This window comes from Mus pahari, chromosome 5 (assembly GCF_900095145.1).
Source record: "Mus pahari chromosome 5, PAHARI_EIJ_v1.1, whole genome shotgun sequence".
NCBI classification, from domain to species: Eukaryota; Metazoa; Chordata; class Mammalia; order Rodentia; family Muridae; genus Mus; species Mus pahari.
The window spans coordinates 161,516,412-161,534,629 of NC_034594.1; positions in this window are offsets into that span (position 1 = coordinate 161,516,412).

Here is an 18,218-nt window from a genome sequence, read left to right on the forward strand (position 1 = left end):
TCGGTTGCAAGCCCATGAGAGACAAAAGTCTCCTGTGAGACTTTGGACCCATAAGACTGTGGCGTGCCAGACTTGCATCAGCGAGTTTACCATAATTTACTATAGCAGAATAGAAAACTATCTACGTGGGCACAGTTCCCATAGTCTGTGGAGGGAGCCTTAGTCAAAACACTGATCGTTTTAGCTCTTGTTCCACACTTACCTTGGCAGACAGCCTGTTGGGGCCACCATGAAGCACAACTGCCATTCGCCGTCCATCCCGGGAAGCCTGAAAATGGAGGCTAGAACCCATTCCTGTATGTTTCCCCTGTGTATGTCTTCACGCACCAAACCATGAACCTCTACTGTCTTAGACAGATACCAACAGACTAGGGAAGGACCTGACCTAAGCCAACCAAAGAGCGACCCGGCAGTCACAGTCTACAGCAGTGGACAGAGCAACTGAAACCTCTATTGGACACCAAGAGTCAACAGATGATAGATGGCTGCTGGAAGAAAGGGCACAAAGTAAAAGGATTTTAAAAAGCAAAGGCCATTCAGAAGCTGACAGAAAGATGGAGGCCAGCCCCCAAGGCAACGGAAACCTTGATGTTTTTAAAAGGAGGACAGAAGACGAGGAACGCGGGGCAGTTGTCAGATAAGAGCACTTCCCAAAGGCAGGACATCCACCATTGTGATACAGAAAGGGAATAAAGGCTCTCCAGCGCTGAGGGAACATGAGAGAATGGGACAGAGTGAACCCTGCTGACCACGAGCAAATGTCTAGGCTCCAGGAAGCCAGCTGAGATGTTCCCTGTTGTCTACCCATTCTTCACATCTTTATAGCAAGCTTTTCCCTCCCTGGTTGATGTGATGTCTCTTTTCTATGGAACTGAAAGAGCTGAAGTAGCTCACAGGTTCACCAGACTCTGCAGACAGTAGCTGACCTGCTGTGCTGCGGTAAAACACATTTAGTATCCTTTGTCCCTGAGAAGGGTGGGACCCCTCTGGAGTTCACTACCTCTTGTCTGTTAGGTTATTTACTGAGACATCATCTATGAGTCCCCAGAAAGCACTTTGTTAACCAGTCACATCCAGTATCACTTACATAGAAAAGGTTAGATTCAACAAAGAGGAAAGGGAAACTTCCTTAATCCAATCAACCTATCCATCATCAACTAACAGGAGTGTTATAACTACAGCCTGGAACCAATCACTTCAAGGTGTTGGTCCTTTCTCCCTTCCTGAACAGTAACTATCGGGTGCAGAGGGTAACACTGGCTGCTCTTGCAGAGGACTCAGGTTCTGTCCCCAGCACCCACATCCCTCACAACTGTTTGTTTCTAACTCCAGTTTCAGGAGATTGGTCATATTAACTGTCTCTAACTCCAGTTTCAGGAGATTGGTCATATTCTGGTCTCCTCTGACACTGCATGTGTGTGGTACACAGACACACACACAGGTAAAACACCCACACACACTAACATAAAAATAAATCACTCTTTTAGATAAACTATCAATTTTGGGTAAGAGAATTTAAAGTTTAATAATATATTTAATTATATTCATAGTATGTATGTGTTGGTTCACCGCTTTGGGGGACTTATGACAATTTTTCTGACAAAGAGGCTCAGAGTTTTTGTAACAGAATTAAAGGCCATCTTTCTCCCCTTCTACCATAAAATTTTATCTCCCTTGGTGACAGCTCATGAAAGAACCTGCTGTGTCAGATTTACTAGCAAGAATAATCTTCTCCTAACAGTAAACCAGAAATAGAGGCCTCAGAGAAAACAGACAGACAGACAGGCAGGCAGGCTCACGAAGACACCATCTGCTCTTGGTTTCCCTGTCTCCCTTTTAGGATGGCAATAAACCATCTTGAAAAGTCCCAGCCACTTGATTATACATGACAATCAAGTGACAATCAACCTCCACAGTAACAACTGAGCGAGGCAGGCCGTGACTGGGTGACTTCACACAGGGAGCTAGAGTGGAGGGAGCGGACCCCTTGGCCAGATCTGCTGGTCCTGCAGTTCGGATGTTTTCTTCTTCAAGCCCTCATTGTTTCTCAGTGTCTGTCTGAGCAGGATTCCAGCTCCTACTGTGACCTGCCTGATTGAGTGGCTAAGCGCCTCGGGAAGGCAGGCTTGCTTTAGGACCTGGTGCCACCTGTTGGTCGATCCATGACGAACATCTCTGTGTCATGCCCTCCAACTTGACCCAGTCTGTGCAAGAAGCCCTTTGAAAAACAGAAGCCATCTTAAGGGTTTCCCTTCAGCCTCACTTTCCCGCGCCTGCCTGTTGGTGCCAATAAAAATGGCTGAATTGTCAGATCAGTCTCTGCCCTTACTTAGTAGTGGGGAGGGAGTTGCCTGAACTCGAATTTATCACCCAGAAAATAAGACAGTTTCTTTCCACATGCCCAGTGTGCCGCAATGATCACATGACTCCCGGGTAACCGTGCCAGTTTTCCTGCCTATACACAAATATGACTTCTTCCCACTTGTGTTGCTGTGTGAAAAAGCATTGGAAAATTCTGGAATGACGGCTCAGAGAATTAAGAGAGCAGGCCGGTTCAAACATTCTCCTTTTCACTGGTGAGGTGGTTTTAAATAAAATACTTCTGGTATTTGTCTTCCATATCCTCGAGTGGGTATCACCTTACCAAGCCCCAGAGAGCCACCTGAGGTGACATGTGCAGAGTAGAGATGGACATCTGAACCACCACAGTTATGGACACACAGACAGTCGGTGCTTATGAGAAGCACTGAATCACAAATCAAGATCACTGATTTTTACAGAACGTCTTTCCATGCCTGGGAGCTCTGTGGGAGCGTAGTTAGAAAGGGACCCGTAGCACAGGAGTGTACACTGGGATCCTCGTTGCTCACACAGCCCTGAAAGTTTATTAAATCAGGCTTCGTGGCTCGTTAAACAAGCTCAGTGAATGACCGGGGAGCTCACTAAGCGGCTCTCCCATTCAGCCTGGCATCGGGTTTTACAGCCCAGAGAAACTGCCTCGGTGTCTCGTGCTCCTCTGCCCCCCTCCATTTTAAATATAGATGAAGAGTAAGAGAGCTGTCATCTTCCCTGGAAGCTCATCCATTTTTCATCTGTGTGTGACATCTGCACACCTTCGCTGGCTCTTTGGAGTTTTATTTATGACTCTGAAAGTGGGGTTACAACTAGAAGAGAATGTTTAAATACACCGAGCGTCATACATAATTTAACGATGAGGAAGAAAGGAAGTGTTTGCATGCAGCTGGATGCCCCTTACAAGATCATAGATCTGAGCAGGGGTTGAAGAGCCAAGAATTTTCTTCATAAGAGACTGAGAACCAGATGTTGTAAAAACGAGAGAAATTTTAACTTTCTTTTTTTCCGTTCTATTACCAAAAGCACCAAAGATGGCCGTGTTAACCCCTGTACTAAGGGACAGGACTGAAATTTTTCCAGCATTAATTAATAAATTAATCCAGCATTAGTGTATGGTTGGAAGTCATGGATAGCCCCATCAAGAGAATAGATTGGCGCAGGTTATCCACAAAATACGTTCAGTGATATTCTGGCCATGTCCTCTGGCCTCCTAAGAGCCAGCATTAGAGATGTTCATGTTCATGGCCACACAGTCTGAGGCATTTTCCCTCTTAGCCCCAAATGGACTTTTACAGCCCTCACAGATAGCCCCTCCATCCTCAGATGTACCCAAGACTCTGACAACCGTCATAGCTCTTGTTAGCTTGACACAGATCTACTAACATCTGGGAAGAGGGGCTCTCAGATGAGAAACTGACTCCATCAGAACGGCTTCTGGACCATTTTCTTGGTGGCTAATAGACACAGGAAGGCCAGCCCCTTGTGGGCAGTGCCATCCCTAGGCAGGTGGTCTGACCAAGCCAGGGAACAAGCCAGAAAGCTTCATTCTCCACGATCTGCTTCAGTTCCTGTCCCAAGTTCCTGCCTTGACTTCCCTCAGGGATGGACTGTGACCTATAGACAATTAAACTCTCTCCTCCCCCAGCTTTCTTCTGGTCCTGTGAAGTGGTGAACTGTGCACAGACAGCCTGGTCCCCAGTCAAGCATAGGCCTGGAACCCCAGTGACACTAAGGGACTGAAGGTGTTCAGTCATGCCCCGGGGCTCCTGGTTCCTGTCACAACTACAGCCTCCCACAGCCCCCTCACAGAGAGGTGTGTGGCCATCAGTCACATAGGCAATGCCTGGTATCCTGGAATTCCGTCTGGACTCCACCCCCACAGTTACCTGGCTGTTGCCAGGTATGCTCCTCCCCACAGTTACCTAGCAACAGCAAGGTAGGCCCAGCCCACTATAAAAGGAGCTGCTTGCCCTCCTCTCTCTTACCTCTCAGTCTCTTGCTCTTACTCTTGCTCCCTTGCTCCCTCTCTCTCCACCTTCTCTTCCCCCATCTCCCCGTGTGCCACGGCCGCCCTCTGCTTCTCTACTCTTCTCCTTTACTCTGCCTTTCTACAATAAACGCCTTAAAACCATGGATTGCCCCTTCTCATCGGACCCACGGTGCTGGAGCAATGGAGAAGGTCTTCCCCTAATGAGCCACACGTCTAACCTCCCACCGGGAGGGCTCCCTGCACAATAGCCACTGCTTCTGGCTTCTGCCAACCCAAGACGCTGCAGATCAAGCCAAAGACTCTCATCCCTGAAGTAACCAGCTGGAGCTCTCTCCCTCTGCTCTTTTCCCCTCAGTCCCGGGCCAGAGTCTGCCCGCCATCCCCACTCTGTTTCTCAGCTTTTCTGAGACATCCAGTGGCACCTGAGGTGCGGCCCAGGGACCCCAGAACCCGCTCTTCCTCAGCGCGCTCAGCGGTGTCTGTAGTGCCTGAGAATCTCAGCCCGATTCCTGTAGGTCCGAGGGGACCCCAGACTGTGCCTTCGCCATCCCCAGAGCAGGGTCCTGTGGCTTCTCACAGCCCAATGCCTGTCCCGTGGTTCCATGGGGGTGTGCACAATCAAAACTTCCTGAGTCCCGCCTCGCCCAGCGGCCCTAGCCCTGATCTGACACGGGACCCCATTTTTACCCCACAGGGTCCGTGTTTTACCACAACAATAAAACAAGCTGGGGAAAGAGCTTTTGGAATAGCTTAGTTCTGTACTTCACACCTTGTTATTAACACCATAAAATTTTTTAATTAAAAACCATATTCTATGATAATGAGCAACAGTGCAATTTAGTAACAAACACACAATAGCAGTATAAAAACATAAAGGTATGTGTAGTGGGTAATGTAAAGGAGAAGAATATACATATTTTTCTATAAAGTTGATCTGAGGCTAGCAGAAATTACGTGAATGTAATACAGATGAAGATGCCTGATCATCAGATATCTGATTCTATGCTAACTCTGTGACCACGCCCCCTCTAGAGTAGCTGAGCTCTTGGGCTGCTGTCTAGTCCCACAGACCACTGCACTAAACAACAGCAGGGTTTTGTGTCTTGGGTGTGGAGGCTAGAAGGAAAACACAAGCTGTTTGGAAGAGCTGGTTCTTCCCCAGGATTGTGAATTCATTCGAGGTCCCTATCCAGGCTCTGATGCCTCACACTCTCCTTGGGGACCTCTCCTCCCTGTGCCTTCATAGCATCTCGCCTTTGGTTCTGAGTCCTAAGGGCTCAGGCCCTGTGGGTTTAGGCACGCCCTGAGGATACCTTGACTTGGTTGCTTCTGTGAAGATGGTGTTTCCAGAAAAGGATCTTCACAGGCCGTGAGGATGAGATATCGACATCTGGAGTTATAAGATGCCAGTTCAACTCATAACACCGGCGGTACCCTTCCTGCCTGCTTCAAAACCTAGGCCTGATGGTCCCAATTGCAGTACCCAAAGAACTGTGACCAGGGTTACTGTGTACGTGTGTGTGTGTGTGTGTGTGTGTGTGTGTGTGTGTGTGCTCGCGCAAGCGCGCTGGAGTTCTCTCCATTCAATGAGCCTGGAGCAAGCGGGTAGGAAAGCCCACTCTAGATTCTGTGAACAAGAACTAAATTCACCCCAACTTAAGCCATTGGGATTTCAAAGCCACTTTTTACTGTAAGATGGTAAGTCTGTTCAGACAGACACAAAAATAAGTGCCTAAAAATGGAGAGAAGGTGAGGAAGCACGGAAGGAAGAGAGGGAGGAAGGAAAGGGGGAGGGAGGAAGAAAAGGGGGAGGGGGAGGGAAGAGAGGCTTGGATCAAGCAGAATCCATGGCTTCCAGGTATGTAGCATTAAAAACAAATTTTGTAAGCCAGACATGGTACTACATGACTTTGATCCCAGCCAATAGGAGGCAGCAGCAGGCAGATCTCTGAGTTCAAAGCCAGCTTGGTCTACAAAGCAAATTCTGGAACAGCCAGGGCTGTTATATAGAAACCTAACTAACTAGCCAAACAAACAAGAAACTGCATTTTGTAAATTATTCAATTGGTCAAGATACAAGCAAGCAGCCTAAAATGGCACAGAATAGAAAAGTAGAAAGCCGTCAGGTATAGAATCACTAATCTGTGGTGTTACAGAGTCGTACGTAGAAAGCCTAAGCCATCGGAAACTCCCCAGAGGCCCTGCACCTTCCCTGCTTCCGAAACCAGGAAAACAAGAGAAGGGACAAGAGCTGTGTCACACGGTCATATTACAAAACACACAGCGCTGACACACCCACGCTGAGCTTCCAGTCAGGCTCCTCCCAGTGTTTCTGGCCAATAAAGACGGTCTTTCCTTTCCTTCTGTTTGCATTTTGCTTTGAGACATGATCTCATGTAGCCCAGGTTGGCCTTAAACCCCTGATCCCCCTCAACCTCCACACCCAGCTAAAATGTTCCAAGATGACTACCACTGTCCCAAGCAGAATCTGCCCAAGGTCAGGGGTGTGATAAATGACAACATCAGCAGAACTGGAAATCGGCAATGTCCACTGATTCCCCAGGTGGAGGGCACGGGGCACATCCAGACTGTATTTGGTGTCTAACTTTTAAATCATGTGTTGTATCACTAACTGGAAGAACGTGTGGGATTCAATATTTTATTTTACACACTCCAGACATTTGTGCAAAAATGAGAACATTGCAAATGTTGTACAGATCTGCTTCTGCTCAGACAAGACCAGCAGATCCCTCAATTCAGATTTACAGCTGAGATAGTGAACCCAAGGATGTTTGAAAATCAAATTTTTGCTTAAGTAAGAAATGCTACTGTTTATGTGAAAGAAGTTTGCCTGGTCTCTCAGGAGAAAAAACAGATGCTTTGATGAGACAAATAAAAGGAAGATGGAGGGAGGAAGGGAGAGAAAGAATGAAGGGAGAGAGGGAGGGGGGAGAGAAGGGGAGGGGGAGAGGGCAGAACAGAGTAGGGAAGAGCTGGAAGAACCATAGTAATACAAAGCCAAAGGAAATATTTGGCCCAGCAACCATCAATTAACTGTAAGCAAAAGTCTCAGGGCTATTACTTGAGTATTGACTTTTATTTAGACTATAAAACACTTGGTCAAAATATTTCAGATTAACCGTGCCTGGCTGTTCACTATGCCTGTACTCTCAGAGGCTGAGGTAAGAGACTTGCTGGGAGTTCATAGCCAGCCTGGGCTATATAATATCTCAAAAACAATAAGTAAATAAAATAAAAGACAGGAGAAAAACAAAGAAAAGGCCCAGGGCTGTAGCTCAGCTGTTCAGAGTTTTCTCAACCTGCACAGCACCTTGGCTTGGTCCCCAGTGCTGATGCCTGGAAGTAGAAGAGGAGGAAGGTCGGAAGTTCAAGGTCAGCCCAGACACATCGGCAGTTCACGGCAAGGCTGCCCGAGATCCTGCCTCAAAAATAATAAAAACAACAATAATAAATCCAGTCAAACATGATCCCTTTGATCAAGGGAAATATTCCTTCATCTGGAAAAACTATTTTAGCAGAGTCCCCTGGACACTCATCCTTATACAACTTGGCAACGCTTTCAAATGGCCGAATGCAGTTTCCATCCCAGTCGGTGAACCTGGGTTGGATATTTATGTGTGGGATGCATTTAGAATTATCCTCCTTGCCCCTGAGGGTGACCTAGAAGATTAAACTAATCCCTCTCATGTTCCATCTCCAACACATGTGACACAGGCAGACAAACACATGCACAGGTTCGTGCTTGTACTCGTCGTTTATACCCTGTTCATCTCTGTCAGTTCTAAAACCAGATCCAGATTCAAACACACTTCCAAGGGCCCAACTAAAGAGCCAAACCCAAGAATAAAGAATGATACATTAAACAAACAAACAAAAAACCTATAGAACTTTGGTTCCTTACGTTGTCAAAGCTAGAAAATGTAAGAATGCAATAAAGAAAGCAATTTTAAATTAGGTCTAGTTCGACCATCCTGGCATGCTTCACTGATAGCCTGTGTGCTGTCCTTCTCAAATAGTGGGGGAGGGTCTTCCTAGTTGACTCAACCAGTCACAAAAATGTCAACTCAATGTTGGACCACACTAAGCAGAAATAAGATGTCAGAATTCCAAGACATGATGTATGGAAGGGATCCTGGAGGCCTTGGGAGGCAGAGATGCTGGTGCAGCTCCTGTCAGTGTGTGCTTCCCCACTCATGCGTGGACCACTGGCCCCAAAGCGACTGAGAGTGCCCTGTACACTAGGCCCTTTGAGGTGGGCTCCGGCGTCTATGAAACACTTTTTATTCACTGATCTGCACAAGCTGGCGAATCTGCTCAGAAAGACATCGTTGAAATGGGCTTTCTGATCTCAGCTGGACGGGAAGGATGCCAGCAAAGGGTTTGGCCTCCAGCAGCAATCTGGCGCCAGAAGAGTAGAGGGTTCCTGGAGAGCCACTGGTCTTCAGTCCACTGTGAAACCCAGAAAAGCCGGTTCTAATATCAATAAAGGAATGAACAGCTGCAGGGGAAATTAACTCAGAGGGGAGAGAGGAGGCAAGCTCACCAAAGGTTAATAATCTCCCTTCTTCAGAGCCCTCTTTATCTGGGCCTCTACTAGAGGCTGTTCACCTTTGTGAACAATGCCCCACAGATGTGCCCACAGACCAACCTGCCCGCCGCTATAACTCCTCAGCTGAGGCTTCCCGCAGAGGCAATTCTAAGTTGTGGCAAGTTGACACTTAAAGCTATCCATTGGGGATGGAAAGACGGTTCCGTGGTTAGAAGAGCTTCCTGCTCTTTATGTGGGTTCTGCTCTAAGTGTCCCACCTAGTGGCTCATAACTGTCGGTAACTCCAGTTCCAGAGGATCCAATACTCTTTTCTGGTCCCAGTGGGCTCCTGTGCATGCAGAGAACATACACACACACACACACACGCACACGCACACGCACACGCACACGCACACGCACACGCACACGCACACACACACACACACACACACACACACTGTGCACATACATTCATTCAGGCTCACACACAAACAAAAAATAAAACCATGATCCCTCGGGAACTTAAAGGCCTCCGGTGGCTCACCTGCTCCCAGGGATACAACGGAAGAGTCAACCAGAAGTCTCTGGCATTCTCTTTCCCAAAACAATACATTCAAAATAAGGGATACTGGCAGGGGCAAACTAAAAAGTCAACACTTTCCTGAGGGGACTCAAATGTTAATGTCCCCATGGAGTATTTAGAAGACATGGGAATGGGAAACATCTCCATCTCCCTGGGCTCTTTCAGATTGACCTGTACAAAAAGATCGCCAGCTTCAATTAAAATCACTTGCTCAGAAGCTCCTGTGACAAGATCAAAGCTGTTTGGTTCTGGCACCTGGAAGACAGTTCTCCACATAGCAACTATCTCTGGTGTATCAGAATAGGTAATACCAGGAGTTCATAGGTGACATGCTAGCTCGATACTTGGACCGGAGGAGTGAGAAGTAAGGGGAAGCTACTCCCGGTGACTCAGAGATGGGCGCACATGCTAGAGAGCAACAGGGAGGCCTCAGAGAATAAGGCCAGATCGCTCAGTCGGATGGGCAGCTCTGCTGGCTCCAAGTGTGCATAATATTCCTCCTGATGGACGCATTCACAGATCCAACATTAAGAGATGGCACCGCACACTCTGGGTTTCCTCGAATGTAAGAGATGATTTGGAGCGATGCTCTGATTTATTCATCAAATGACCAGCAGCTGAGAGTGGAGCCGAAGGTGAGATAATGTGGCCCAGCTGCACAGACAGTGGAGGCAGGAGTTCCTTGTCAAGCTCTTGACCCAGAGGGTCTCCAATAAACCAGCATGACGTATGGAAAGTGGAAGTGCCACCTCCAGGAGAACATAACAAACCCCCTGGGTCTGAAGGCATGCCTCACTGCCTGCTAAGACCCTGCTCAAGCACCGCCACCTTCTTAGAGAGCCTCCTTCCTTCACATTCTTCTGAAAATGTTGAGTTTCTTGCCTGAGTCATCGGGACCTGCATGGCAATTGCTAGTGGATTTGTCTTCTTTTAGCATACAAGGAGTCTTGACATGTTTTTGTGGGTCCTGGACCATCCTCTAGGTACCTCCAACATGCTATTGTAGCAGATGATTGGATGGATTGAACACTGCGTATCAACCTCACCTCCATCAGGTGCTATGGATCTTGGGAGAAGAAAAGAAATCTTGCTGTGGCAAAGCTATTTATTATTAGACAGGCTGTTCAACTAACACCCGGCATAGGAAGACCTAACCTACGGTATCTGTATTCCCCAGTCACAGCCTGAGCTTCCAGGCTGACGTGGAAGCCATGAAACAAACACAGGCACACTGCATTCAGGGCAGTGAGGATGGTAGCCTCACCAGGGAATGTGGGCTGCTTGGAGCACAGCACCTCCGCCCAGCTCCGTGGCAGCACGTGTACTGGGCCATTCCAATGTCCCTTTTTCCTTTCTTCAGGTTCAATTTTATCACATCTACCTTGGGCTGATACCGGGTGTCTGTAGTTTATCACTTTGTATTTCCTGGAAGACACGAACCAGTTATTAAAGGGAGCCATTACTTGTTTTCATGGAATCTGTAACAAAGACCCTGATTACAGTTCTTTGGCTCATTTGTAACTTGTCACATCACGGCATTTTCCTTAGATAAGAAGACCTCAGTGCACCTTAAATTTATGTGTTTCTAAAGGGCTTAAAGATTCAAAATCATGAAATTTCTATAAATTCAATCTTTTCCACGCAGCATGTAGAAATGTTAATCATGATTAATGACTAACTGGCTTAATTAGTTGTGCCACCAGCTCATGTGTTCACTGTATCATCCTCTCATTGGCAATGGTACTCAGTAGTCCCGAGTATGCCTCTGCCGGTGCTTAAAGTTTCATGGTGGGGTCTGGGAAGGTGGCTCAGTTGGCAAAGTGCCTGCTGCACAGCATGAAGAACTGGTTTTGATTCCCAGGACTACATAAAAAGACAGGCGTGGCATGTGCTCACAATCCCAGCCTTATGGGGGTCAAGGGAGACAGGAGGGATCCCTGAAAGTCAGTGTCCTGCTGGCCTAGTAAAATTCATAAGCTTCAGGTCCCATGAGAAATACTTACTCAATGGGGCCTCCACACACATATATATACAACACACACGTGCTTATATCACGTCACACTCAACATCATACATTCACAGGTCTACACATATACATATTACACATACACTACACACATACCACCATGCATACTGTATTAGTCAGGGTTCTCTAAAGTCACAGAACTTACGGATATGCCCTATATAGTAAAGGAATTTATGATGACTTACAGTCTGCAGTCCAAATCCCAACAATGGTTCAGTAGTAGCTGTGAATGGAATTCCAAGGATCTAGCAGTTGCTGAGTCCCACATGGCAAGAAGGCAAAAGAGCGAGAGTCAGACTCCCTTCTTCCAATGTCCTTATTTGGTCCCCAGCAGAAGGTGTAGCCCAGATTAAAGGTGTGTGCCACCACACCTTTAATCCCAGATGACCTTGGACTCGGAGATCTCCCTGTCTTAATCTTCTGGATTCAATCACCACTGTGTCTCAAGATCTCCATACCAAGATCCAGATCAGAAACTTCTATCTCCCAGTCTCCAGATTAGGTTCACTGGTGAGCCTTCCAATTCTGGATTGTAGTTCATTTCAAATATAGTCAAGTTGACAACCAGGAATAGCCACTACACATACATAACTCCACATACATATACAACTATGCACACATACACAGCATCATTATGCGCACACCATCATACACATACACACTACACAGAACACAAAAATATATAACTAGCTCCACACATACACACAGTACAATTCAATTCCACACAACTCCACACCACACACACAGCATACACACACACACAGCACACACAGCCCATATACAGAGATACCATTTTATAGTTGTCGAGATTTGGGCTGTAAAGCGTGGTGGAGACAAATTCCTCAAAACCCGGTAGAAAAGGTTCTAGTACTTTAATTTATTCATAAACGGCAAAAAGCAAATAAATGGTAAAACAGGCCCGCACTAGTTCATTCACACAAACACTCTCTCACTAACCTTGCCAGTCTGGCAGGCAGCGGCATAGCACGCAGGTAAGGTGCAACTCCATGTTCCTTGTTTTGGATCCTCTGGAGCTGAGCCATGGCCTGCAGCCTTTGATATCTAAGCAGCGCATGTCCACGTCCACGTGGGGTCCAAGAAGATTTATTTCTCCTTATCAAGTTGAGTGGCTTTGGAATCACCAGACACAGCGCTCCTCAAGTCCGAGTCGGTGTTTCCAGAGAGGTTCACTGAAAGCAGATTCATGCTAAACATACAAAGCACCGACCGTCCTGTGGGCTAGGGTCCTGGACTAGACACAGGAATACAGAGCAGAGAGCAGAAGCTACAGGAGAACACCTGTTCACCCCTGCCCCTTCCATGTGCCTACTCCCACCCCCATCCTGTCTGTGGATGCAATGTGACCAGCTGCATCCAATCACAACAGGACCTCACACCCCAACCCCTCCATGCCCTCCCATGGACTCAAACCAGAAGTCAAAAGACTTTTTTTCCCATGACCTTGTGGGCCTCTTCTTTTGGGCCTGTGGTATGGCAGCACTTCCTGGCAGGAGCTGTGGAAGATCAGAACCATTTCTGTCACAAATCAGGAAGAAAAAGGAAGAGCCTGGAGTTGCACAGCCATGCCCAGTGACCTAAAGACCCCCAGAAGACCCCACCTCTTAATGATCTCACAGCTTCCCTGGGGACCAACCCTTTAATACTCCTGACCTTCAGGCCATTTGACAGCTAAAGTCTAGCAGTAGTCTGAACACAGGTCGGCAAACAAACAAGAAGGTTGGTCTGGTTACAGCAAGCTGAAGACTGGGGATTGTAGCTGACTTTCTTTGTAATGACGAACACGCATGGATGCTTACTGACTGAAATCCTGTTCAGATATGCCCAACTCTCACGAGAAGAGAGAGAAAGGGACAGTGCAGAGAGGAAGGAGAAGAAGGCAGTTTTAACAGGACAGTTTTATAGAGACAGGTTGAGGAGAGAACAAACTAGACAAAGGTGAAGACAGAATGAGCCAGAGAATGAGAAGGGGCCACAAGATTAGAACAGATTGCTAGAGTTAGTTTGGGGACAAGCAGAGCAAAATGTGAGGCTGAGAGAGAAGCCAGATTGAATCAGTCAGCCTGGATTGGAGTTTGAGCCAGAACAGCTACATTGAACTAGCCAACAAAGTTCAGAAAAAAGAAAGAAAGAAAGAAAGGGTAAGCTTATTCAGTAGTAAGTCTCAGAGGTTGAAAACATTCTAGGCCTAGGATAGAATAGAAGCTTCCAGGACTAAGGCCCAGGTCATCAGACTGAAGTAGGAAGCCTGAGGGAGGACAATTACATTGGGTAAGTAAAAGTTACTTTTACATATGCTCCTGTAACTGACCCCTCACCCACACTCCAGTTTCCCTCCCTCCTCATCTATACAGACAATTGTTTCCCATAAATCTTTACAAACAATGAATTGTCAGCCTACCCCACCCTCCCTCTAACACTGCCCCAGGGTACTACTTGCTTCAGAGTAATCAACAATCAACTTTGACCTATTTAACTATAGTAATGTCACTGTTGGCATGACCCAGTTTGGGGTCTGTGTATATTCTTCTACTTGGTAGATGACATCAGTGGAAAAAAGAAGTGATGTCAGCATTCAAAGGCTAATAAAAGAAAGCCATTAACTTCATTCTGCATCCAGAAATGTCTCCCAGGAGTCCCAGGAAGTGGATCACAGTGTCTGCAGACTGGTTTACAAGGAATGACCCAACACAAGCAAGCAGACTCAGGAAGAAGAACTATTTATTAAAATGCCATCTACAGAGTATATATGATAAGACCCAGAACTGAGATGGTGTTTTAGAATATTCATGTCCATCAAAAACATGGAAGGATAAGAGCCATAATCTACCCCCGTCCCTGTTACCAGGGAAACAGGTTCTCTTTTGGGGTTCATAGTCTCATTAATAAAAGAATTTTAAAACAGACTCAGAAGGAAACCCAAAGACAATTTTATTAGACTCTGAGAGAAAAATCAGAGCAAACCAGTTGTAGATCTTGGCAGCTGCCCAGAGAAGGGACATGGAGAAGAGGGAGACGGAAGATGAGCATTTGGCCATGGAAGCTAGCAAGCAGGTGCTTGCTATATCATCATGGGTCCCCTGACTCGTCATGGTTCAGGGGACTTCAGAGAAAGACAGTGGAAACACAAGCCCGAAAAAGCATGCTTAGGCTTTTGGTTAGGGTCAGAAAGAAGCAGAGATGGAAATAATAAAAAAGGAAGATTCATATTCTCAGAATTCAAAAGGCAGATGCTCTGGGCAGAGCTATCTTAAGGAAGCTCTGCAGGGGCTGCTGGGAAGAAGAACACATCCTCCACCTAAGGGCGTAAGGAGTGACCTTGCCTCCTTAGGATGTCATCAAGGCAATCGATTTCCTGGGGGAGGGTCTTCTGACCCAGGGATTGACAATGTTTTGAGGAGCTTAGAATGTCACATCTCTACCCAGAGCCAGTGGTAGAACTTAGACTGTTATTTTGACCAGGAAGAAATAGTTTTCCCTTAATAGACTTCACTAAAGCCCAAAACACCCAGCTTTTCATACAACAATTTATTGCAAAAAGGGACTTCTCTCTTTGTGTTACCAAGTACACAGGAGGTGGGGTCCAAGCTAACCTTGGAGATGGAGTCCATACTCAATGGCCTCTGAGATTAATTGCTGTAATGTCTACACCTGTCTGTCCCTCTACTCTAAGGCCTGCTGAAGGATGTAGTTGGGGAATCCATATATTTTCGGTGTTTATAAAAGTCCAAATCAGTGAAAAATTTCATTCCCAAGAGTGAAAATTGTGCAAGCCTGAAACAACCCCTCAGTAGTCTTTCTGACTAAAATGTACCAAACACTTCCCTTCTGGTCACTTCCACTTCCCTTCTGGTCATTTCCACTCCCTTTGTTAGTTGTGTGGGCCACATGTTATCCAGGAGCTTTACACTTCGGCTCCCCAGCATTTGAATGTCCTCTGGTATGTAAGTAATGATTGTCTTGGCCATCAAGGTGGCAGCAACAGAGCTAGAAGCCTTCCTATCCCTTAGCGGTTAGACAGTCATTCGTGGTAGAGATAAGAGGGTTCTAGAAGTCAGTAAGGAAACAATAGCAGGATTCATGAGGCTCCACTCCTCTCTGAGAATCTATGTGCAGTTAACAGCTACTAGGGAGAAGGAGGATACATTTTCTTTAGTGATGTAGCCAGTTGGTAAGATACCTATGCTCCTGTAAGCAACCCTAAATGAAATTCAGTGAGTTACAGGAAGAGACAGAGACAGAGACAGAGAGACAGAGAGAAAAAAACATAAAAAGGGAGTAATGACAGAGACAAAGTTTGGAGATGAGACTGAAGGAAGGACCATTCAGAGACTGCCCCACCCGAGGATTCATCCCATAAACAGCCACCAAACCCAGACACTATTACATATGCCAGCAAGATTTTGCTGACAGTTCCCTGATATAACTATCCCTTGTGAGGCTATGCCAGTGCCTGGCAAATACAGAAGTGGATGCTCACAGTCATCTATTGGATGGAACACAGGGCCCCCAATGAAGGAGCTAGAGAAAGTACCCAAGGAGCTAAAGGGGTCTGCAACCCTATAGGAGGAACAACCATATGAACTAACCCACACCCTCTAGCTGCATATGTAGCAGAAGATGACCTAGTCAGCCATCATTGGGAAGAGAGGCCCTTGGTCTTGCGAAGATTTTATGCCCCAGTACAGGGGAAGGCCAGGGCCAGAAAGCAAGAGTAGGTGGGATGGGGGGCAGGGTGGGGAGGAAAGTATAGGGGACTTTCGGGATAGCATTTGAAATGTAAATGAAGAAAATATCTAATAAAAAAAAGAAATTCAGTGAGTTAGAGGAAGAGAGAGAAAGAGACAGACAGAGAGCATAAAAAGGGAGTAATGACATGAATATGATCAAATTCATGCATGGAATTCTCACAATGAAAGTCGCTATCATGTATAATTAGTATGCGCTAATATTTTTTTCTAAGTAGAGGTCAGTAAGAAGCAGGAAATAAGCACACAGAAAAGATGGCTAGAAGCTCAGTGTGGCTGAGATATTAGACTTTGGCAGGAGCAATGGCTGGGGATATCAGTGCTGTTAAAAGCAACGGATACTCTTGGTCCCACACAAAGGAGAAGTGACTTAGCAAGGCAGTTCTTTTTATAAAAAAAAAATAAAATAAATAAATGTGTCAGACCCAAACTAGGCTAGCAAGCACAGCAACCAAGATGGGTTCAGGTTTTCATCCCTGAGTGAGTAGTGACTGTCTCATCCTGTTGGTAGGAGCCTGACTTCACAATCTGACATGATGTCATCTTTAAATTTTTAACTAGGCCTGGAAAGATGGCTGAGTGCTCTTACAGAGGTCCTAAGTTCAATTCCCAGCAACCACATGTTGGCTCACAACCATCTGTAATGGGATCGATCCAATGTTGCTCTTCCAGTGCCTGAGAAGAGCGCCAGTGTACTTACATATGTAAAATAAATAAGTAAATCTTTTTTTAAAATTAACTAAGTGGAGAAATGAAGTTGGAATTTTATAGATCAATGCAGAAATCAGCCTACAAGGTCAGGAAATACAAAGACACTAAGCAAGATGGCCGGAAAGAAGACAGATTCCCAGAAACCATGGAAGCTCACTCAGCAAAGCAAGACACCATCCCGAGGGCACACAACTGATAATCACCTGAGCCAGCACCCAGCCCTCGGAGGGCTGTTATGTGATTTGTTCTCATGTCACACCTACATTTTCTAAAATCTACCTGGTGGGGAAAAAAAAGTTATGTCTAGCATAATCAGCTATTTTTGGTGAGACGCCATTCTCACCAGGAAACACCCCAACAATATCATTCCATGCTCTGAATCCTTTCCCGTGAGACCCTCCTCCAGGTTCCCCTGGCTGAGCACACACCTGGGTCACCGCTCATACTGGCTTAACACTGCTATTCAGATACCAGCATGCTTCTTTCCTTCTGCCTTCTGATGGTTCTTTCAATGACAAACTTCTAGAACATTCTAGAACATTCTGTCTGTCCCAGTTGCACATGAAAATTTCCTTTCTCTAAATCTCATGTTGGACATCACATGACTGAGCTCTTAGTTATAAACTTACCTTCATGGTTTTCTAGTTTTTACGCCTCACTGACTCAGAGTATTTTAAAATGTGTTGAACTCACACAATCTTTTTTTCTCTGCTCTTCATGCCCCAAGGCATGTATTAACTTCACTATCCTTCCTCCTCCTCTCCCTCAGATGCTCCCGTGGATGAGACATAGCAGCAGCTGACCAGGGGCATCTCTGGTATCCTCTCCTGGGAAAAAGATGGAATGGGATATGAGACAAGGAAGAGTCTGTAAATTTCCAGGTCCCTTAACCTTTCACTGGCTGTGAAATCAAAGAACATGCACAGTTATGGTAATGAAGTTGGGTTTTTTTCCTCTGCTCTCTCTGGTTCTGTTTGGAAAAACATAGAGTTATGAATTATGGGTTCTAAAATCTGAAACATTTCAATCCACCGCTTCAGAAAAATCAGCATCTTAAAATGCAGTGTTTACTTGAGAGTTCTTCCGCGTGTCATCCAAGCTTTTTAAATTCAGAAGAGTCACGAGTCTGTCTTTATGTTTAATTCAGGGACCAGCGCTGTTCGAAGGTCAACCTTAAGTGGGATGGCTACAGATTAATATGTAGATTTAGGACATGTGTTTATGGTTCACACTGCCCT